Raw genomic sequence first — 23,396 nt, forward strand, 5'->3', positions numbered from 1 at the left:
CAACCTGTGTTATATTGTGACAGTCAGAGTGCAATTCATATAGCCTCCAATCCAGTGTTTCATGAGAGGACTAAACATTTGGAAATAGACTGCCATCTTGTCAGAGAAAAGGTGCAAAAAGGAATACTCAGGTTGCTTCCTATACCTACTGAAGAACAACTTGCAGACTTCCTCACCAAACCTTTGCCACCTCCAACGTTTCACTCCTTTGTTTCCAAGCTTGGCATGATCAATATCTATCATGCTTCAGCTTGTGGGAGGATATTGAAGAATAACATGGAAAGTATAGAAACTCAGATGATCAAAGATAAGGAAGAGGAACACACTACACAACAGTTACTTGCAGCGCAAGCTAACTAAAACCCTAGGCTAGTTTTCATAGCTGTAACAAACTACAAGTTAGTTAGAGCTTAGGGCACAATCACATGTGTGATGTACATGCTAGCTTAGTATGGTACTCATATAGTTGAACTATAAATAACTGTAAGCATTGTCTTCACCAATTAATTCAATGATATTCTCTATTTTCTTCCATATTTCTTTCTTCTCTCTCTCTTTTCTGTTACAGTTTTACTTTCTCAATATGCACCTCCTCCTGTAACAGGTCATCCCGAAATCCTAATCCTATTTATGCGTGGCATTTGGATTACCATCGATTATCTCCATCCTATTATACTTTTGTGGTTTCCTTGGATTCTATATCTATTCTCAAAACTATAGGTGAAGCTATGTCTGACCCTGGATGGCATGTAAAAGATGTAAAACTCTTTGTAAATCTGTGTAACTTGTGTCTTGTGTAGATCAGACCTCATATATTTATACTAGTATTTACGATCAATACATTGAATGCTTTAATTACTTAGCACTAACTTGGTAAGTTGTATAGTCTAGAGTTACCAACAATCAGTCTAGAGACTTCTATAATTCTAGGATTAATTAGCCTAGTGAATATCTAAATTTAACAATCTTCACTCTTTCTACAGACATATGACCGAGCGAAATGGCTTGATGCAGGGAATCGAACATGTCCTCACACTCGGAAGATTATTTCCAGCTCCATCGTCACACCTAACAATGTTTTATACCACTGGATATACAACTGGTGTAAGGAAAATGGACTGGAACCACCTAGAAGGTTAGTAAATTTCCGGCTCTGTATGGAAAGATCAGATGGCTCTTCTGAACTAATAGATCTTGATACCTTAATGAGGAAACTTACTTCCGGTTGCATTGAGGATCAGCGTTGAGAAACTTACTTATGGGTAGTCAAAGGACGGAGAGGTTTTTGTTAAATTGGCATATTGAAGTATTGTGAGTAATTAAAATAGGGATGTTTAATTTGTAGTTAAAAGGATTTTGTTGTCTTTTTCACATCTTTATAATTTGAGAATAGTACTTTTGTTGCGATCTCTCAAACGCTCATCCTTGCATTTCTTCTTGCAATACATGATCATGCTTTTCAAAAGTTGATTGCTGAAGCTGGTTTTATACCCCTCCTCGTTGATCTCCTCTATATTCATGATGCTGGCACCCAAGAGAATGCGGTTACTTCTCTTCTCAATCTATCTATCTACGAAGAAAACAAAGACCACATCATGGCTTCCAAGGCTGTGCTGGGAATCCTTCATGTTCTCAAGAGTGGTAATATGGAAGCTTGTACAAATGCAGCAGCCACCTTATTCAGCCTCGATGCAGTGGATGAGAGCAAATAGGTAATTGGTGCATCTGGAGCAATCAAAGCACTAGTTACTCTCTTTTGCGAAGGAAGTCGAAGAGGAAAGACCGAGTCTGCGAAAGCACTATTCACACTGTGTTTATACCAAGGGAACACAGAACGGGCTATTAAGGCCGGTATTGTGCCCAAATTGATAGAAATGTTAACAGAACCAGGTGGAGAGATGCGGGATGATGCATTGACAATCATGGTTCTAATAGTTAGGCACCCGGACGGAAATGCAGCAATTGGATCTATGAATGTTGTATCCACTTTGGTGGAATTAATAAAAAATGGATCTTCTGTGAACAAAGAGAACGCAACTTATTTGATTGTGTACCTTTGTCGTCGAGATCCAGTAGTACACTTGCCAATCCTCTCTTGGAATTGGCCGAAAATGGTTCAGAATGTGGCCAGCGGAAAGCTGCACAATTTCATAAGTTGTTAAACATTTAGAGACCATTATGAGTATACAATTGCAATTGTCAGCTAGGTTTTTGGTGCTGCTGTTGTCTCTATATGTTGCAGCTGCTGGTATAGGTAATAGGCAAAGAAATTTTTCCTTTTAATTTTTTTAGTTAAAATTAAAAGTAAAATTCGATTATAGTCGACAAATTATTTTGTTTAATTGAATCACTTGTGTTAGAAAACTAGTTTATAAGAGACTTTTGAGCACCTTTGATCTTCTCCCTTTTTCCAAAATTAATTTTCAGGAGCGCATGGTTTAAAATATACTCATTATGTATGGGTCTCCTAAAATAATATAACTATGTACGGGTAAAAAACCAAGTCAACCAAAGGAATTCCAACCACCTATATCAAATCAGATTTGTTTATTTTTTTTTTCTTTTTCCTATTGTTTGGAAACTCGGTATTCAGCACAAGATCAACTAATTTGAATGGTTCAATCCCATCATTACTTGCGGGGGCCATTTTTTAATCAGAGCAAAGCTATGTATGGACAAGCCCGCCAAAATTTGCAACAAATAAAATCGAACTTGAAACCTTGAGAGAAACACACAACAAGGTCCAAAGTCAACACAACTTAATCAACTATAGTGGGTTTCAAATTGTATTTTTTTAAAGAAACAATTCAAATCAAATTAGACTCTCTAGTACTTCAATCTTTTTTACCTTGATCCGATTTGATTACAACATAATGGTTAGTTGTATAGGTGCTTGTGAACTCGATCCCAAGTTTCTACCTTCCTCCCTCCCCGCGTGTGCATGGCCTTGAGGACACTCATGTATTAAAAAAATATTGTTGGATGATATAGTCGTCTTATGAAATCCTCACACTCCCAAACTGAACCCCTAACAAATCTTTACTAATTTCTCATTTATTTAAACCATGAATAGTCATCTTATGAAATCTTTTTGTGTCAGCCATATTATATGTGCGATGAAAACTCTAATGATAAACATAAGTTGCCAATATAAAGAGAAACACTTGTGTGGACCAGGACCAAGAATTTTGCTCCCTTCAAACTCGAGACTTTGCATAAAGGCCTCCGAGTTTAGTTCCACCGGAACCACCTTTAGTTGTGTACTTCTTAATGGTGCGTGTAATGCTATTATACTACTAATTTAAATTTCAACTATTTACTTTATTTGATGTGTTATTAACAAGGTTTAGTATTATTGATGATGTCACGAAAATCGAGGCCTAACTCATCCCTACAAAACTAGCTTTGTAAGGATGAGTTACGCCTCGATATTCGTGACAGATGATACTCGATTCACATGTAATAAAAATTATGGTTTTCAATTCTTTTTAGAGGAAAGACACTACTAACGTGTCGTGCCGTCTATTCGTTTTTTTAAAGTCATTATAATCTATCACACACGGGTGGAGGTTTTGGAGTTCGAATTCCGGTCTTGACATCCGATCTAATAATTTTGGCATTTTTTTTTGGTTGAGTTAGGATTTGAGGACTCTATCAGTTTTTCTATCGCTCACAATATCAATTTTGATATATATTATGATAAAATGTTTTTGATATATATGATTAAAGCTATTTTTATATTGTCTAATATTGTTCCTATTATTTCTTCAAACAAAAAATTGATCATATTTTAGTGGGCTGTTCATATTTTAATTTGGACATGTCATTTACCAGTGTTTGTTTTTTCTTTTGTAATTGGTTTTGTTGTTTGCTATTGTAGATATTTGAGAGAGAGAGAGAGAGATAGAGAGAGAGAGAGAGAGAGAGAGAGAGAGAGAGAGAGAGAGAATTAAATGCAAATTTAGCGATCTTGCTTCTCATTTTGAACAAGCTATAAGCGATATTTCATATGACAAACTTGATATTCCTGTGGATCTCACGGAGCAGGTGAAATATTTTACTTGCTTTGTAAGTATAAGTTGAAATGTGTGTGAGGTTAACTATTTCAATAGGCTTAATTGTGCAATTTTAATTCCTTTGGTTGCAATTGCTTGAAATTGGGTCGGCAATCTCATCATTACCATTTTGTTCCTCAGTTTATTAACCGTGCAAATATTAATGCTGGGAGTCTATGTCACCAATGTGTGCTGTCTTGGTCTAACATTGACAATTTGAGCGTGCACAACATTACAAAGGTATCACGAATTACGATTAGTTTAGGGCTACATGCACAACCCGATTTTTTGTACATTGTAGAGAAAGAGAGGTTAGAGCACATCCATCTATTTAGATAGTTGGGGGAACCAAGTTGTGCAACTTAAACACAATCTCATACATTGTTAAAAATTGAAACACAATTTCATGATTTTATGAACAATGTAATAATGTGTGTTTCATAGAACATTAGGCCGTGTTGGATTTATAAAGCAGAATGAAATGAAGATGATTTTGAAGTTAAAAGTAAACTCATGAAACATTTTCCCAAACCAAATAAATCATTGATTTCTCATTGATGTGTTGCTTATTGCATGAAACATCTTCAATTTCAAGATATTGATGTTCGGCTTTTATTGTTGTCATCAGGATGCACTTGTTAGTGCTTAGTTTAGAAGGGCCAAAGAGCATTTTGATCCACTTGGTCGACATTTATGAGCACCTGTTGTCTATCTATAACAAAAGTTCTGATGTGAATACTGAACCTGCTCCACTGCGTTTAATCTGTGATAAGCTACAATTTGTGAGTGTGGATGATATCAAACACGAGTCACGTTTACTACATAAGATGATTGTTGAAAAGGGTCGTCGCTATGAGAGAAGCACACGGGGATTGTCAACTGTGCTGAAAAGAATTGAAGATTTTTTGTTGAAGGAATCCGAAAACATTGCAAAGTTTCCGAGTGGGGATTGACATTTACCTCCTCATACTGATGAGCCATGAGTGAAAATACGTTGTCAGTCACCAGTTGTACCGAAGGAATTTTGCTGCCCAATATCTCTTGAGCTAATGAAAGATCCTGTTGCCATTTCCACAGGACAGGTTTTGTACCTGAGAAGTGATTGCTTAATTATTTTCTCAATAGGAATGTGAAAAGAAAAGAAAAAAAAACATGATTGTGTTATGCCGTGAAACGTTTCTACTTGGTGAAATTGTTATTCTCCTTCATTTATATAATTATAATTATAATTTCTCCTTAGTTTTCGTGGAATGACCAACTATGTCAAATTTTGTGGGATTGATGGCGTGTCTAAGGAGCACTCTATGGATTTAAATTTTAAAGAGCAGTCAATAACCAAGAATGATGCTCTGTAAGAAACTGCAAGAACAGTGAAGAAAGTGAGCTTTAAGATTGGGGTTTCTTATAAATAGGTAGGCATGTTTTTCTTATATAATGGATATATATACTTGGGAGACCAAATGAATCTTTTTTATGTTACATACTAATAAGTTTTTACTGGAAATACTTGTGAAAATATTATCAATTTTTCACTTAGAGTAATTTGATGTTACTTTGAGGTAAAATGCTGAAATTTGAAACATACATTAGTTTAAAAAATAACAGTTTGGAAATATGCAGTTAGCCATTAAAATCATCATGATTTGAAGAGGTATAAAAAAAAAAAATAGTGAATTTTGCGAAATGGAAGTCTTGGGTGTGCTGCCAGCAGTTCTTTATTGATATTCAAATTATTTTAATATACTTGAAAAGACTAGTATGACATTATTTATAAATTTTTTATGTGTACAAACTTTGTAATCCTATATTATCTTCACCCTTTCGGCAGACATATAACCGAGCTTGCATAAAGAAATGGCTTGATGCAGGGAATCAAACATGTCCCCACACTCGGAAGATTATTTCCAGCTCCATCGTCACACCCAACAATGTTTTATATCGCCGGATATACAACTGGTGTAAGGAAAATGGACTGGAACCACCTAGAAGGTTTGTAAATTTCACTACTACAAAATACCCCCTTTAATAGCGCTTATTTTGGCTCTTAATAGCGCTTCTCAAGCGCTAAGAAAGCCCCCGCTATAAAAGGTCAGGAGCCTATAATAGCGCTTTTGAAACGCTATTAAACAGCAGTGTTTCAATAGCGCTTTTAGAAAAGCGCTAATATAGCCTTATTTTTGTGCTACTTTTATACAGATGTTTCTTAGCGTTTTTCGCAAAGCGCTATCTTAATTATCCCCCCTTTAATAGCACTTTCATAAAAGCGCTAAAAAAAGTCCTATTTTTTTATTTTTAAAATTACATTTACACCTAAATGCATCATAATTAGGTATTGACCAGACAAAAAATATACATACTTATCGGAAACACTAATCATCCATTAATAGAAATAAACAACAATAATGTGTTGATCATAAACTTAATTACAAATGACATCAAGTGTACTCTTGCATAAAAATTCAAAGTCTAGACACAATACGTATATATATGAACGATGACAAACCTAAATTAACTAACAAAACCTTGGCTTTTTCCTCCAATTTTCCATACTAATTGGAACCTCCCGACGAACGATTCCAATGTAACTGACAAAACCCTGCCTTTCTTCCCCAACTGGTTGACCACGGACATTCCAACGAACCTGAAGTAAGATTGCATGGTATACAAAATGAATTCAGCAATGCATTAACAAATTCAAAAAGAATACATATTCACATGACATAGTATTTTTAATTGCGTGACGTGTTCACCGCTAAGCTTTTCACAATTGGCCTCTGTATACTACCTAAGAAAAATGGGATTTGTCATCTCATGTATACTCCATATATAAGACTATTTATGAGAGACAATCTATGAAGTATAAACACTACTAGGACTTAGAGATGTCGTGGTGTCTAACAGGCGTTAGTGTCCAACATTTCTATGACACTCGTACGACACGTGTCGAACAACTCAAACAACGGTCGAAAAAAGTTGGTTTTTTCTTTACTTCAACACTCTTTGGACTGTGTTGAACATCTATCTAACACTAATACGAGGCATGGCGCACAAGTAGGATAAATGTCTCTTTTTTTTTTCTTTGCTTCCCCACAACGTCGATTAAGAGTTAAATATATGTTGAAAAATGTTAATCAATGAGGGGTTATATACATTAAAGTTGATGCACATTTATGCATTACGGTGTCAATATCCTATGTTTAATAGATAATTAGCGGTCTCAATTTACCAATGATGAATGATAAATTGTCTAAAACACATTTTTTTAAAGAAATTGTCTAAAACACATGTCTATTTTAATAACATGGATTAGCAGTAAATCATTTATCCACCAAAAAAGAACATTAGATTTCATTTATAGTTGGCAGCTCGTTCTATATAATGAAGTCTTAATTAACTATCATTAAGAATTGAAACTAAAAAAGAACATAAGACCAATTTTACCATAAACTTTCAATATCCAACTTCAATGTCTTTACTCAAGCATTTCTCTAAACCATCCCATGTGCCACAAACCGAATTCAAATTCTTCTTGCTTGTCAATCTACAAACAAAAAATAGCAGAAAAGTTGGATGAGAAATTATAACAGCTCTCTCGAAGCCATTTTTATTAATAAAAAATAACGTTCAATCTCCGTAAAGATTAGCATGTGTAAGTTAAGCTTTTCATGAAATTTTCTGCAGTATTAGGAGTATCTATCTACACAATATCAGTCAATGAAATTTACTAATAATCATCATTATAAAGACAATTCATCCATGCCAATGATCTGTAATGAACTCTTATATGTTTAGATACAATATAATAGTCTTATGATACTGTGGTAAAGTATTGTTGATAAAAAAACTAAACCGAGAAGCTATAGTATTCAAAATTTTAAATTTAAGGCACACTTTCTCAATGTAAGGGACCAAACCTCTAAGTATGAAAAATGACATATGCTGCATCGGTCAAGGAGTTGTACAAAATTGGTAACCAAGTTCTCTGTTAGAAGAAGCAAACAAAACAACTTTATTGCAAGTAGTTCAAAGATATTTATCGAATTATTATGCAATATTGATTGAATGTCATCATAAAAAAAAAGCTTTATAGCTTTTGGTCTATCTCACAAAGGATTACAAAGTACAACAAATTTCAATCAGAGCAGAGATAATTCATCAACAGGAAGACACATGAATATTTATTGAAAACCATTCTAGTTGATTTAATGCCAATATCTCAAACAAAAATCTAAAGTACCAAGGAAGAGCATAAGCTACCTGTAAGGAACCATGGAATCTTCAAGTGGAGCACATACCCCTATAACCACTACATCAGGAAGCACATGTTGATTAGTACAATATCAACACCCTTCACTACTACAAAGGCAACCATTTAGTGAGAAACGGATGTATGCAACTATCCCAACTGTATATAGCATCATCCAGTGAAAATCTTAATCTCTCAAAGGCAGGTGTGTAGGCTACACAGTGTAGCCCAGAGTCAATTTATCAGGAAACCAAGTTCAAAATACATTATCTAAATTAGAAATATGACATCATATATTTGAACATTACCAAACCAGGAGCTCACTCGCTCGGTACCTTATGATGCATGGCCAGAACAAGGCTACGGATCAAAGCTCATGTTTAAATTTACTCTCATTTATATAGTACACCCATACAAAATGAGATAGCTTGATATGTTCTAATTATACTCCCCACATAACCTAATTGAAGAACAAGAATTGATTATGACTGGTTCAAATTACTTAGACTAAAAAGTTGAGGCAATGGACTTTGCTCAGAATAAATTCCTAAAACATTAATGTGTTTCGTTAACAACGATCTACATATTAGAACTAATGTATAATTGTCACTGATGTGTAAATTTGAACATGTTAAAGATGAAACATTTAACATTAAAAATGAGTCCATAAAGAAAAATATCATGAAGAGGTATTTCAAATGTAACCTAGAGAATGCTCAAACATTGATTAAGAGAAAAAAAAAGTCTCTGCATATACTTCAATGATACAATTGACAGCTGTAGGAAAGGATAATAAATTAAAGACTAAATCATATTAGAGACTACCAGATTGAAAATATAATGCATATTTGAGGTCAAGGGATGTGTTGAATGCTTTCAAAGCACTGCAAATAAAAGCATTATGCCCATATTTTTTTTGAACAAGAGAGACGTGTAATGAGCTTTCTATGTCCTAAACTTTTAGAGTAAGAACAACCAATAAATGGTTAGTACCTGTAACTAATTATTACATAAGAGCAAGAAAAATGAAATTGAAAAGGAATAAGATTAGGAGTGTATACCAGGGGCCCTGAAATAAACGAAATTGCATTTACATGACATCACTTGCATTTATCAATGAATGAAATATATACATTATAGACCAAATACCCCTTTTGATCCTTTAAGTTTGACCTTTAAGTTTGTCAAACTTAAAGGACTTAAAGGACCAAAAAAGGTATTTGACCTATATTATAATTAATTGTAGTTCTTCACTCCTTAAAACTCTCCAAGACAGAGTGAAATCATTTCTCTAATGTTTCATTTAGAAAATAGTTAAAGCATATAATAAGCATATTACTTTCTTACAAATAGGACTAATTGGTGTCAAAGTGTTCAGCACTTGGATGACATTGGGGTGCCAATGTCGTGTGACATTGGTCAACCACAATGTCACAAGTGACTTTCTTCTCACAATTTTTTGTTTTTGTTTTTTTGTACACTTGTGACATTGTGGTTGGCCAATGTCACATGACATTGGCACCCCAATGTAACCCAAGTGTGTGTTCTAATCTAAAAAGATATGACAATCCCATATTTCAAGAGGTACCAGCTATGATAATCCCAAATTCATGCATATACTTAATTTCTATGGGCACTCATCATCCTTAACACTATGGGCACTCAATTTCTAAGAATTGCTCACCATATTTCCATTGATCAGAACCTGTTGTTGTTGAAGAGTCACACTTGCCTTTTACATAGTAAGTGTATCATGAATCAAACACAATAAGAAAACCAACCACAAAAGCAAAATACACCCAAAAAAGAATTATATTAAAAAACACAAATTAAAACCATATCAGATCCAACAATAGTCATCATCTAAAACGTAAATGAATCCACAACCAGTATAATAAAAAGAAAATCTCATAAGGGATTTTATTTTTGGGTTTTAATAAAAAATTTTGATGAAGTTTTTCTGGTTTTAATAATACAACAATAAATAAAATTGCTGAAACTTGACAAAAAAAAACACAATTTTTAATCCAAAATTGAATTTTTTAAAGGAAAAACAAGATGGATATTGGATAATGAGGAACTCACCTCAACCTCAAGTAATGCCTCAACGCTTTCCACCTATATCACATAAAAGGGTTGAAAAAAAATAAATAATAATAAAAGATAAAAATACAGAAAAAGAAACAATTTTTTATGATTACAGATTCATTGTGATCAACATCCCAGTAGAGAATTTGTTAATCCTTATTTTTACCTGTTATTTTGGAAACAAAGAGGGAGAGAGATTTCTCCTATCAGTACGTACCTAATTCCAGTTGTGATTATCCTCTTTAGGGTTTGAATTGATTTCTCATTTATGGGTTCAATCAATTTTTAGGGTTTCAATTGATTTTTAGGATTTTGAATAATGGTTTCCATGGAATAATTTTAGGGTTCAATGAGGGAAATAAATGATGGTGCGTTCTTGAAGGAGAATGAGTTCGACGGATGAAAAAGGAATCTCGTGAATGGAGGGTGAGATTCGACGGAGGAAGGAACAGTGGTGAGTGATAGAGGAGAAGAAGAACATCTATTGAAGGGTTAGGTTCAGGTGGAACTGAGCAGAAGAATAGAGAAGGGTTGGGTTCGAGTGAGTTGGGCGAGAATGGAGAAGAAGGCTCCAGACTCCAGTGAGTATTGAGGTGTGACTTACATAGAAAAATGAAGAAATAATACTTGGTCTATATTTTTTTTCATTTTTTTTTTATTTTGGATACATGCATATCAGAGTGCTTTGGGAGAAGCGCTAACAAAAGGATACTACTTGTATTAGCGTTCATCCAAAAGCGCTATCTAACCCCCATTTTATGACACTGTAATAGCGTTTTTTGAAAACCGCTAATATATGGTGACCTTTATAATAACGCCCGACCAAAAGCGCTAAAGTAAGTCTCCATATAGCATTTTTCATAGCGTTTTAGTAAAAGCGCTATTAATGAAGCGCTATTGTATGCCAAAATTGTAGTAGTGTTTCTGGCTCTGTATGGAAAGATCAGATGGCTCTTCGGAACTAATAGATCTTGAATTGATACCTTAATGAGGAAACTTACTTCCGGTTGCATTGCGGAGCAGCGTTGTGCAACAGGTGAGCAATATACCAAACAAACTTATTTTTCTGTCTCCCCGTCCCTCTCTCCTGTGGTCATGCAAACACACGTTCACTGAGTGTGAAAGCAAAAGAACCAACCCAATCTTGTGCGAGACTTTTTGCTAGATACATTTGGTTCTAAACAAAGTTTGATGTTGTATGTGGTTGTACAATGATCACTTCTTTCATTTGAATAACCGGAACTAGTATCTCTAATCTATCCATTGTTAGATGACATAATGTTTTGGATTTAATAAATTAAATTTAGGGTTTTATTGCAGGAGATCTCCGTCTTGCAATACATGATCATGCTTTTCGAAAGTTGATTGCTGAAGCTGGTTTTATACCCCTCCTCGTTGATCTCCTCTATATTCATGATGCTGGCACCCAAGAGAATGCGGTATCTTCTCTTCTCTATCTATCTATCTATGAAGAAAACAAAGACCGCATCATGGCTTCCAAGGCTGTGCTGGGAATCCTTCATGTGCTCAAGAGTGGTAATATTGAAGCTCGTACAAATGCAGCAGCCACCTTTTTCAGCCTCTCTGCAGTGGATGAAAACAAAGAGGTAATTGGTGCATCTGGAGCAATCAAACCACTAGTTACTCTCTTTTGTGAAGGAATTCGAAGAGGAAAGGGCGAGGCTGCGAAAGCACTGTTCACATTGTGTTTATACCAAGGGAATACAGAACGGGCTGTTAAGGCCAGTATTGTGCCAAATTGAATGTTAACCGAACCAGGTGAAGAGATGCGGGATGATGCATTGTCAATCATGGTTCTGATAGTTAGGCACCGGGAGGGAAATGCAGCAATTGGATCTATGAATATTGTATTCATTTTGGTATAAACACAGTTAGAGACCATTGCGAATATACAATTGCAACTGTCAGCTAGGTTTTTGGTGCTGCTGTTGTCACTGTATGTTGCAACTGTTGGTATAGATAATAGGATAACATGATTTATAAAAGTAAAGAAATTTTTCCTTTGAATGTTTTTAGTTAAAATTAAAAGTAAAATTTGATTTTAGTCGACAAATTATATTGTTTAATTGAATCACTTGTGTTGGAAATCTAGTTTATAAGAGACTTAAAGCTAGCAACAGTTTACTTTAGTAAAGCTACAGCATTTGTTTTATTATTTATTATTATTTTTATTTTTATTTTTGGTGTTAAACTTCCTATTCCAAGATTAAAAAAGCGTAGTAATCCCGAGTTCGGATGGGAGGTACAACATTTGTTTTATTGTTTTGAATATTGAGTGCTTTTTATGATTAATAATTTAAGTGTAAATTTGGGTTATTTGCTAAGAGACCAATCATTTGAAGTGAAATTTCATGAACATGAATCATTTACTTGCCAAGAGTAGTTGAGGTTGCATGAGTAGCTTAAAACAAGAGGCATATGGCTTCACTTTCTCTCCAAAAAAATCTATCGAAAAAGATCTCATAAGAGCCAACTGTGAGGGTCATTAAGTATGGGTCTCCTAAAATAATACAACTATGTAGGGGAAAAAAACCAAGTCAACCAAAGGATTCCAACCACGCTATATCAAATCAGATTTGTTTATTTTTTTCTTTCTTTTTCCTATTTTTTGGAAACTCGGTATTCGGCACAAGATCAACTAATTCGAATGGTTCAATCTCATCATCACTTGTGGGGGGGGGGGGGGGGGGGGGGGGAATCTTTTAATCAGAGAAAAGCTATGTATGGACATGCCAGCCAAAATTTGCAACCAATAAAATAAAATCGAACTTGAAACATTGACAAAAACACACAACAAGGTCCAAAGTCAACGCTACTTAATCAACTATAGTGGGTTTCAAAATGTATTTTTTAAAAGAAACAATTCAAATCAAATTAGACTCTCTAGCACGTTAATCTTTTTTACCTTGATCCGATTTGTTTACAACATAATGGTTAGTTGTATAGGTGTTTGTGAACTCGATCCCAAGTTTCTACCTTCCCCCCTCCCCGCGTGTGCATTGCCATGAGGACACTCATGTATTAAACAAAATATAGTTGGATGATATAGTCGTCTTAAGAAATCCTCAAACTCCCAAACTGAACCCCTAACAAATCTTTACTAATTTCTCATTTATTTAAACCATGAATAGTCTTATGAAATCTTTTTGTGTCAACCATAAGTTGCCAATATAAATAGGTCACCCTTTTTTTTTTTGAAGAGGAAAATAGGTCTCCCTTTAAACTCGAGACTTTGCATAAAGGCCTCCGAGTTTAGTTTCACCGGAACCACCTTTAGTTTTGTACTTCTTAACGGTACAAACTATCAACTTCTTTAAAAAGTGAATCAGAAATAGGTTAACTGTATCCAGATCAAAATGGTACAATTACTATCAATTCTTTGCTAGCCTAGCTCTTCTGAGCATTTAGTCGCTATCTCTCAGTTGAGGAGAAAAGAACATATCACATGATCAAAACTTTTCGACTGCTCAGAAAATTATGAAAAAACGTATTTTGTTAACAAAATGGTATGAATAAAAAACATATGAATGTACCAAGAAACATATGTAATGCAAATATGTTGTCATCATCATATAACATATTATCCAACAACCAAGCATTTTCCTACTAAGTTGGGTTGACAAATAACATATTATCCTTGCAATCAAATTAAAAAAAATAAAATGATAATCAGTACGTAACAGCCTGCAACTTCAGTTCTTGATATAAATAAGCTAGCATTAAGAATTGATCAAGTCCTCTTTGTATGAGCATGGTCAGTGCCTCTGCTTTATTGGGAGAGCAAATGAAACACATGGTTGCTTCAGCTTATATTGATCCTGCTTGGTCCTAAGTAACAAAGTTGATTAAAAGGCTAAAAATACGGAATTATTGTAACTCAATATTATGTTATTATTGGTGAAAACTTGCTGCTTTCAATTTCAAAATCCTCTAAGGTTAATCATCAAAATCTAAGCAAAACTACCTAATACCTTATTTAAAAGTGATTTTGCACCTCAAACAGTTATTATTACACATAAAATGACATGGTTAAATAACCATTCTATATTTCCTTTTTAGCCATATGCACTACAATTTATTCTCTGTAGATTACCTGAATGTTCAATGCTCTATGATTTATCTAATTTATGTCACCTAAACATAAGGCAGATAAATTACAAGCATTTATGTGCATGAGTACAGGAATAGAATTGGCTCACTTAGATTACAAAGGATACTATACTTTATTTATGTCCATGTATATATTCAACGCATGTGGCTACATCCAAGGTTGTCAGACTCGTGAGTCTACATAGACTCAAAAAGGAACACAATCTAGTGTAGTTTCACATAGCGCAATGCTGCGCAACACTGTAACAATGGTTGTCATACAAAGTTCTTAGTTCATGCTAAGCTTACTAACAAGTTTGTCATACATAGAGGGAATTGAACAAAATTGAAAATAAAATAGATAATTGTTCAACAATATAATCAAATCAAAACCATCATATGAAAATAATCACAATGTGTATATATGAATTGAATTGGTTCAGCTATGCTGTAAAAGGGATGATATTGAACTATTGATGATGGCATGAGAGATTTATATCATAGTACCATACACAAAGCTCAAAATTAGGATAGTAAATAAAACCATGATATGAAAATAATCACACAATTCACTGTGCACTATACACACACTAAAATAATTTCAAATAAGTAAATTATCGAACAAAACATACTTTCATGAAGTCGATACCAAGTTTTCAACATATCCCTTGGCCTCTAACCACCAAATTTGATTGGTACTTTTAATTCTCTTTACTCTATTATCTCGCCAATTGTAGTGAATTACTTGGTCTTCACGATTGATTGCAAATATCAATGTATCACCATTCTCTGAAACACACAATGGAATTACAATCGTTTCGGGAATATAATTGTAGTCCAACTCATGAGACCTATAATCCATTTGAAGATTTAGATAACTAATTTTAAGAAATTGAACCCAAGACTCTTCAACTCCAAATTCCTTCATTTTAAGAAATTGAAATCATAAGAAAAACAAAGACAATCATTCAAAATAGAAAGAGCTGGAGGAAGTATTGAACGATCACGTAGCTCTTCATCACAACATCGAGGTGGCAACAACCGTGTATATGTCTCTGTCCCCAACTCAAGCGAGATAATCACAAATTGTTCAATTATGATATTCTTCAAATGACAATTATATCGGTGACGGGCAAACCAATTAATACTATTATTCAAATAAACACCCTCCCTCGTAGTAAAACATGCAGGATGATACACCAATTCCACAGGGAAACAATCAATATTTCTCCAAACATTATCACCTAAAGTAAAAACTCTTACCAAAGATGTCACAAGGCTGTTCTCAATTTTCAAACTTAACGACACCACCTTGTAAGTATCCATTAAATTATCATAACCAAACACGAACCTGCAAATATTTTCCCAGGGATCACTGTTGTGATATTGGCGAAAAGACATTAATGTTTCAGATATAGTCCTTGTGGCCGGGTTCAAGAAAGAGAACGAGTGGTCGGTATACGTAGCTAAATCTGATGAAGAACAACCTTGCAAGCAGACCAATCCATTGCACGAACCAACCATGCCCCTGGCGTTCTTGAAATTGAATTGGTAATAAGGATCGTCGTCTGTAAGGGTGATAGAATTCGAGGAGGAATCCACCAAACGAGAGATGGGTACTGCCCTACTATCTACTAAACCTTGGGTCATTTTTGAGAGAAGTGCTAGGTGTGTCATTCGTGTCGATTGCCTTTTAAGGTGCATTTTGACGAAGACTGAATCAGAGAATAGGGTTTTCCACGACTTGCATACACACTTCATCCGTAACAGAGATTTTACATCGAGAAAAGTTAGGAATTCGACAATAAGTTCGGCATGGAGAATTACCAGAAGCGCCGCCAGTTTGGGCTGAGGAGGGATATTCATGAGAACGGTGCGGTGCTGTTGTTGAAAGTGAAACCCTTTGAATTATTGTCAAGGAAGAAACCCTATCTCGGATTTTGTTTGCGAGTATTCATGATATATACACAACGCTTGTATCCCTAGTTGTTATTTTAATATTTTTTGAGCAAAGTGTTATTTGTTTTGTTTTTTTTTTTTTGAGGGCAACTTTTATTTTATTTTTATCTTTTTAAAAAAAAAATTGTTAAAAAAGAGCGAGGTTATCTTTTTTTTGGTGGTGGCCGGGGTTTGAACCCCGGACCTTGCATATTTTATGCATTGTCCATATCAACTGAGTTATGCTCACGAGGACAAGAACGGGGTTATTTAATTACTAGTACATATTTTTTAACCTACTAATCCATTTTATAAATACTAGAGAAAAGACGGGCTTGCTCTAAAGTTTGAGAATTTTGAACTGTGTTTTTCTATGAAATTTTGAATTTGATTAAAAGTAAAAATATAAATGAGTTGTTGCTTTCAAATTATAACAAACCAAAATTTATCTATTTTAATGACACAAATGATATAACAAAAAATATAATCTAAATTATTATCTTTTTAATGACACCAACCCTAATCATTATCATAGAAAAAAATTATTTTTGGGTATAATTGGGATAATGAAAAGGTTTGGCCAAAATCTTATATTTTATTTATATATAGTATAGATATATTCGATCTAGTTTGTTACACTTTCTAAAGCATAAAGGAAAAACTCGGAAATATATTTATATTGTGTTTGTTACATTTTTTTTTTACTTTTGAATTCACTCCCATCAATTATATTCTTTAAAGGACAAAAGATACGGAAAAGTTGATATATCGTGGAGAATAAAGATTGAGTTTGTTAGACTTTTTTTTAATATTTGAATTTATTATTATCTATTTGTTATATACGTTATTTGTATTTTAATGGTAATTTGGGAAAGAGAAAGAGAAAGAGCCAACCCAAAAAGGCTAAAGGGGGCTATTTTCTTTATATATATAACTAGCGAAAAGATGAGCACTTTGCGCCAACGTTTGAAAATTATGAACGATGTTTTTTTATGAAATTTTAATTTTGATTAAAAGTAAAAATATAAATGTTTTTTTGGAGGGTTAGGTATCAGATCTGCTAGAGAGGCGAATACTTGTCTTTTAGGGAAGCTAGTTTGGGAACTTTTTCATAATAAGAACAAGCTTTGGGTGTCTCTTTTTGCTGCCAAGTACTCAGCAGGGCCGAATTTACTTAGTGCTTCCATCACGAGCAGCAGCTCCCCTACTTGGTCTTCTATTATCCGTGCAAAGAATGTTCTCATCAGTGGTTACTCGTGGCGCCCGGGATCAGGTTCTTCTTCCTTTTGGTTTAGTCATTGGAGTGAGTTCGGTCCCCTAGGATCTCTTGTCCCCATCATCGACATCCCTGACCTCCACCTCACGGTTAAAGATGTTATTGCTAAAATCCAAAGGTCCCTTATGCTGTACACTCCTCTTCCTCAAGTTGTGACCGACTGCATTAACAATATTAATTTCAGGTTCAATGATGCCATTGACGACGCCTTCATTTGGCCCCATAATAAAAATGGTACCTATTCCGCCAAAAATGGATATCAGTGGCTGCTCTCCCTCTCCGGAACTGACACCGACATCCATTCCTGGTCTTGGATTTGGAAACAGAAAATCCCGGAGAAATATAAATTTTTCATCTGGCTGGCTTGTCACGACTCTCTCCTTACCTCGACCCTGCTTCATCACTGGCAGATCGTTGTTTCTGCGCTTTGTTATCGGTGAGGTGACTTTGACGAAACTGTTTTACATTGCATCCGTGACTGTAATTACTCAAAGATCATTTGGCACCACATCGGTTTTTCGGACCCCTCATTCTTTGCGATAACAGATATTGAGGTTTGGTCAAGAATGGTTTAAAAGGCATCCATGCTAGTTTGTTTGCTGCAGGGTTATGGTGGATTTGGCGGAGCCGCAACGCGAAGTGTTTGAGCAATGAATCCATGTCGCTTCAGAGGCTGGCTTCGAACATTAGCTATTTTGTGGAGGACATTAATTTTTGATTCTTCTAGCCCATGCCGGTGATGGATTCGGACATATATGTTAGATGGAACAACAACAATTTCAACTGTACAATTTTGAACGTTGATGGGAGTTGTATTGGTTCTCCGACTTGGGCAGGTTTCGGTGGTTTAATTCGTAACAGTGCTGGCTTTTATCTGTCAGGATTTTTAGGATTCCTTCCTTCTTCTTCTGACATTTTACAAGCAGAACTAACTGCTATATATCATGATATCACTCTTGCAATTGATATGGGCATCTCAATATGGCTGTTTATTCTGATTCCCTTCTTTCAATTAACCTCATCACTGGCATCAGCTCGAAGTTCCATATTCATGCTGTTCTCATCCAAGATATCAGAGACAAGCTTTCTCTAGGGAATTTTTCGCTCCACCACACTCTCCGTGAAGGAAACCAAAGTGCTGACTATTTGGCTAAGCTAGATGCAATTTCAGATGTTGCAATTCTTATTCATCAGTCGCCTCCTGATGATCTTCGCCCTTTGTTAAAGTCTGATGCATCAGGGACTATGTTCCTGAGATCCTAATCTCTTCCTGTTTCTTTTGTTTTCTGTTTTTTTTCTCTTTTTCTTATCTATTGTAACCAAAAAAAAAATATAACAAATCAAACTACAATGATTATATATTTCAATGTAAACAACAACGTAATAAAAAAAATATAATCTAAATTCTTATTATTTTAATGACACCAACAACAATCTTTAGTATAGAAAAATTTGTTAAGGGTATAATTGGGATAATGAAAAAGTAAGTATAGATACACTTATCTAGTTTGTTACACTTTTTAAATGATAGAGGAAAAAAACGGACATTTTTGTCTGTTACACTTATATTTTAATATTTAAATTTATTCTTATCTGTTTGTTACATCTGTTATTTGTATTAAAAATTGATGACATTTTTGGAAAGAGAAAAAGTCAGCCCAAAAAATGCTGAAAGGGGTTGTTTTCTTTATATATAATATATAGATTTTAGATTATAGATTATGGCTGATGCTACTCACACCCCAAAAAACACAAGTTACACCCCAGACTGACTAATATACCCTTAAACTAAAATAAAAATTTCAAATTAACCTAAAAGCCTTTCATCCATTGCTTAAGACTATCACTTAATCATTGAAATCTGGAAACGTAATCCTAATTCACGTATTCCTCCTTCCAAACACTCACCGCGTTTTTGAAAGCTATCGCTCTTATATACATACGTAAACTTAATTTACATTAACCTATTACTTGTGAATAATATGTATGAATTGCTATTCTTGAATATATCCTTTTATTTCCAATGTTCATAATAAATGTTTTTCATGGATTATGATGATGTAATGCTAACCCTCAGTGGTTTACCACCTACCTTTCTGTATGGACGGGTAGATGGAGTGCAAGATGCTTAGTTGTTGCTTGTTGATGCCGAGGAGTGGAGTTCCTCTTTTTCATGCAAGTGTCTAGATTAGGGCTCTGATCTAGGATAGTCTTTGCATGTTGTTTATTTGACTTTGTATTTTGGGAGTTGTGGAGATATTCTGTTATTTGAGATTTGGAGAATACATTTGTATTATGTTTGGAGATCCAGAGATTTTTATGAATTTATCTGTTTGTTCCGCTGCTATGTTGTGTAACATGATCTTTATGCATGTATGATTGTGGTTTATTCGGAGACGTAACATCTATTTCTAGAATATTTCTGATATATTCGCGCGTTTTATCGCTTAATAGAAATAGGGTGTTACAGTTACATTTGCAAAAATATTAAAGGACATGTGTAATATTCATCTTGTAAGTAATTATAGAGATTGTTTGAATAATGTTTAGGGGCATGTACAAACAATTTTATAAGTTTATTAGTAGAACAAGAACAATGTTCAACTCACCTAAACATTTTATTAAAAAAAATGGATGCAAAATAAAGAATATAAAAATAATGATAGTTTTATCACACACCTAGATAAGAGTAACAGATTACGTACCCATCAAAGACAATGAATAAAAAGAAAATGAAATGGGAGATAAATTAACATTCATTGGTAGAATGTTAGAGTAAATAATTATGGAAAACACAATTTTCAATGTAACCACAACTACCTTAGCAAATAAGAGTTGTTCTTTCAACAAAATTCTCCTATCTCCGAAACCTGCACATACTATATATAAAAAATAAAAAAAGGAATTCCATTGTAGAAAATGAAAGAGGGAAGTATGAAAATAAATTTTTTGACAGAAGGGAAGTATGAAAATGAAAACTAAAGAAAATGGAAGGGACAGAAAGAGACACGTGAGCAGTGGAGGAGCCAGGATTATTATAAAGTATAGGCAAAAAAAATTGTAACACATTCAGATGGGTTTACCTAAGAAATTGCAAGCAAATAATAAAAAAAACTAAAGAAATTGCCCAATTTATAGGGGTTTATATAAGAAATTCAGAGGGATTTACATAAGAAATTGAAAAAAAAAATTGGGCCAGAGCCCGGGCAACTGCCCAGGCTAGCCGGGCCTTTAAACCTCCCCTGCGCGTGAGTAGTGGTTAGTAATCAAAGGAATAAAAACAATCGATAAAAAATGTAATTGAAATGGCCTATATAGCACAGTTAGTTTTTTATATGCAAATTAAAAATGAGTAGAATAGCAGCAACTAAGAAATGTAACCGATTATCTCAATGAGAAAAGGTAACCAATGGATTTTTTTTTTATAAATAGACCCATGAGGTATTAATCATGCATCATTCATAAAGTCAAATTAATGGAGAGTTAATTAGTAATTTATATGGGAAATGAAAATTAAAATGAAAATTGGCATGTAAAAAAACATGTATTAGAGCAAGTCTCAATCTTAGAGCAAAAGTTAAAGAAATTGGGAGTTTTGTTAGAAGAACACATCAGCAAAGTGTAGCTTAGAATACATGTATATTGATTGATTGATTGATTGATTGATGATTGATGATCATTTTACAACTATCTTAAACATGATGTAAATATTGTCCATGAAGGTTAGAAGAGCAAAATATTACCACTTAATTTAAATAATTAAAAATAATTTAATATATAAATAATTTAATTGAAAAATAATGACAGATTTTTTTTTATCCAGCTTTGCCATGTCAATAATAAGGATGACACATCACCAAAATTGACGGCGGATTAAAAAAACTCTAGAAATGTATGATAGAGAGACCAAAAAGCTGGTTTAGAAATAGAATGACGAAAATTTCAGTGAAGGTAAAATAGGGTCTTCAAAAGTGCATAGTATAATATTACCGTAATTAGGAAATATCAATAAAGAGAGTGATAGAGAAGAAGTGAATTTTTGTCCTCCTGAGTTTAATTCATTTGTTGTGGACGTTGTGTTATTTATGTAGGGGTAGGAGTTCGAACATCATATTCTCCATCGTAAGAGGTAAATTTCAAGTCAGTAGTCTACTTGATCAAAAAAAGAAAAGAAATTTATCCATAAGCACAATTGTGATGGTAGTTACACATACATTTGATATGCACTGGTACAAAGTTGAATTTAAAATTCTCCACTTCGCGACACTTAGTGTGAGTTTCGGCGATAAATTCGTTAGAAGAAAAAAAAAGAATTTTGTACCGTAATCAGGCAATCTTTTGATTGTAATTAATTTCATATTTTATTTGCAGTAATCTCTTAAACATTTTCAATGGAAAGGCACTAACAACAAAGGAATTCACTTGGTAAACTGGAAGAAAGTATCTAGTCCGAAACAGGTTGGCGGATTGGGCATTAGGAAAGCTAGAGAAGCTAATACCTGTCTTCTTGGAAAGCTTGTTTGGGATTTGGTTCAGTCAACAAATAAATTATGGGTCAACATTCTCTCCAATAAATACACTTCAGGGTCAAACATTCTTCATGCCACCTGCAATAGTACCAGCTCCCCTTCATGGTCTTCAATCATTAAAGCAAAAAATATTCTTTGCAATGGTTACATTTGGCGTGCTGGATCAGGCTCCTCCTCCTTTTGGTTTCACAATTGGAGCTCACATGGTTTGATTGGTTCTTTGGTTCCCATAATTGACATACATGATGTCCACCTTACCGTTAGAGATGTCTTCACTCACAACGGCCAACACACTCAAGCTCTCTACACTATTCTGCCTCCAACAATAGCGGAATTCATAAACAACAAGCAAATCAGATTCAATGATAGAGTTGAAGATGCCACCATCTGGAGCCATAGCAAAAATGGGGTTTACACAGCTAAAAGTGGTTATGCGTGGTTAATTTGCAATTCTGATCCAGTTATCACCACGCCTTCATCTTACACTTGGTCTTGGATATGGAAGCTAAAGATCCCCGAAAAGTACAAGACGTTGATTTGGCTCGCATGCCACAATGCGATCCCTACCTTATCACTTCTGCACCACCGTCAAATGGCTGCCTCTTCTACCTATCCGAGATGTGGAGATGATGAAGAAACAATTCTGCATTGTCTTCGGGACTGTCGATTCTCCTCCCATATTTGGCATAGGCTCGGTTTTGTTGCTCAGGATTTTTTCACTGAAATTAATCCGCGTAATTGGATCAAAAACCATTCTGCTGGATACCTTTCTTCTCTCTTCCTCGCTGCCCTCTGGTGGACGTGGCGGCAGCGTAACTCCATGTGCCTTAGCCAGGATCCTTTGTCCCTTCCTCGGATCATCTGCAATATCCACAGTTCAGTGATTGACATTCGGACAGCTTTTCATTCTGCTCCTGTCCAGCATTCGGAGAGTTTAGTTCGTTGGAATAATAACAACGCCAATTGTGTTGTGCTAAACACAGATGGAAGCTGTTTGGGCTCCCCTATGCGAGCAGGCTATGGAGGGTTATTGCGAAACTCATCAGGTTTCTTCCTTGAAGGGTTCTCGGGTTACATCGGTACAACGACGGATATCTTGTTTGCTGAGCTTACGGCAATTCATAGAGGTCTACTAGTTGCAATTGAATAGGGAA

At 34.6% G+C, this 23,396-nt stretch overlaps 1 long non-coding RNA gene and 3 pseudogenes across 4 annotated transcripts; 2 read left to right on the forward strand and 2 right to left on the reverse strand.

Annotated features, from left to right (window-relative positions):
- The first annotated feature begins 728 nt into the window (after positions 1-728).
- LOC146905963 (U-box domain-containing protein 13 pseudogene) lies at positions 729-2,170 on the forward strand (annotated as a pseudogene).
- An 8-nt stretch (positions 2,171-2,178) lies between these two features.
- LOC146905964 (protein spotted leaf 11-like) lies at positions 2,179-12,275 on the forward strand (annotated as a pseudogene).
- Positions 6,413-11,035, reverse strand: LOC146905965 (uncharacterized). 3 transcript variants are annotated; one of them, XR_015019281.1, is made up of 6 exons: positions 10,556-11,035; positions 10,387-10,419; positions 8,313-8,361; positions 7,970-8,037; positions 7,497-7,596; positions 6,413-6,696 (listed from the first exon to the last, which is right to left on the reverse strand). It is a non-coding gene; the product is annotated as an uncharacterized LOC146905965 (long non-coding RNA). The 3 variants fall into 3 exon arrangements; XR_015019282.1 differs by lacking the exon at positions 7,970-8,037 and having other exon boundaries at positions 10,607-11,035; XR_015019280.1 differs by lacking the exon at positions 7,970-8,037.
- Positions 12,276-13,940: 1,665 nt separating the features above from the next.
- On the reverse strand, positions 13,941-16,398 carry LOC146905966 (F-box/kelch-repeat protein At3g23880-like; annotated as a pseudogene). The gene is made up of 2 exons (XR_015017919.1): positions 15,132-16,398; positions 13,941-14,228 (listed from the first exon to the last, which is right to left on the reverse strand). The product of XR_015017919.1 is annotated as an F-box/kelch-repeat protein At3g23880-like (transcript).
- Between the last annotated feature and the right edge of the window lie 6,998 nt (positions 16,399-23,396).

This window comes from Medicago sativa, chromosome 7 (assembly GCF_051527215.1).
Source record: "Medicago sativa cultivar Bolivia chromosome 7, Bolivia_mono, whole genome shotgun sequence".
In the NCBI taxonomy this organism is placed as follows: domain Eukaryota; kingdom Viridiplantae; phylum Streptophyta; class Magnoliopsida; order Fabales; family Fabaceae; genus Medicago; species Medicago sativa.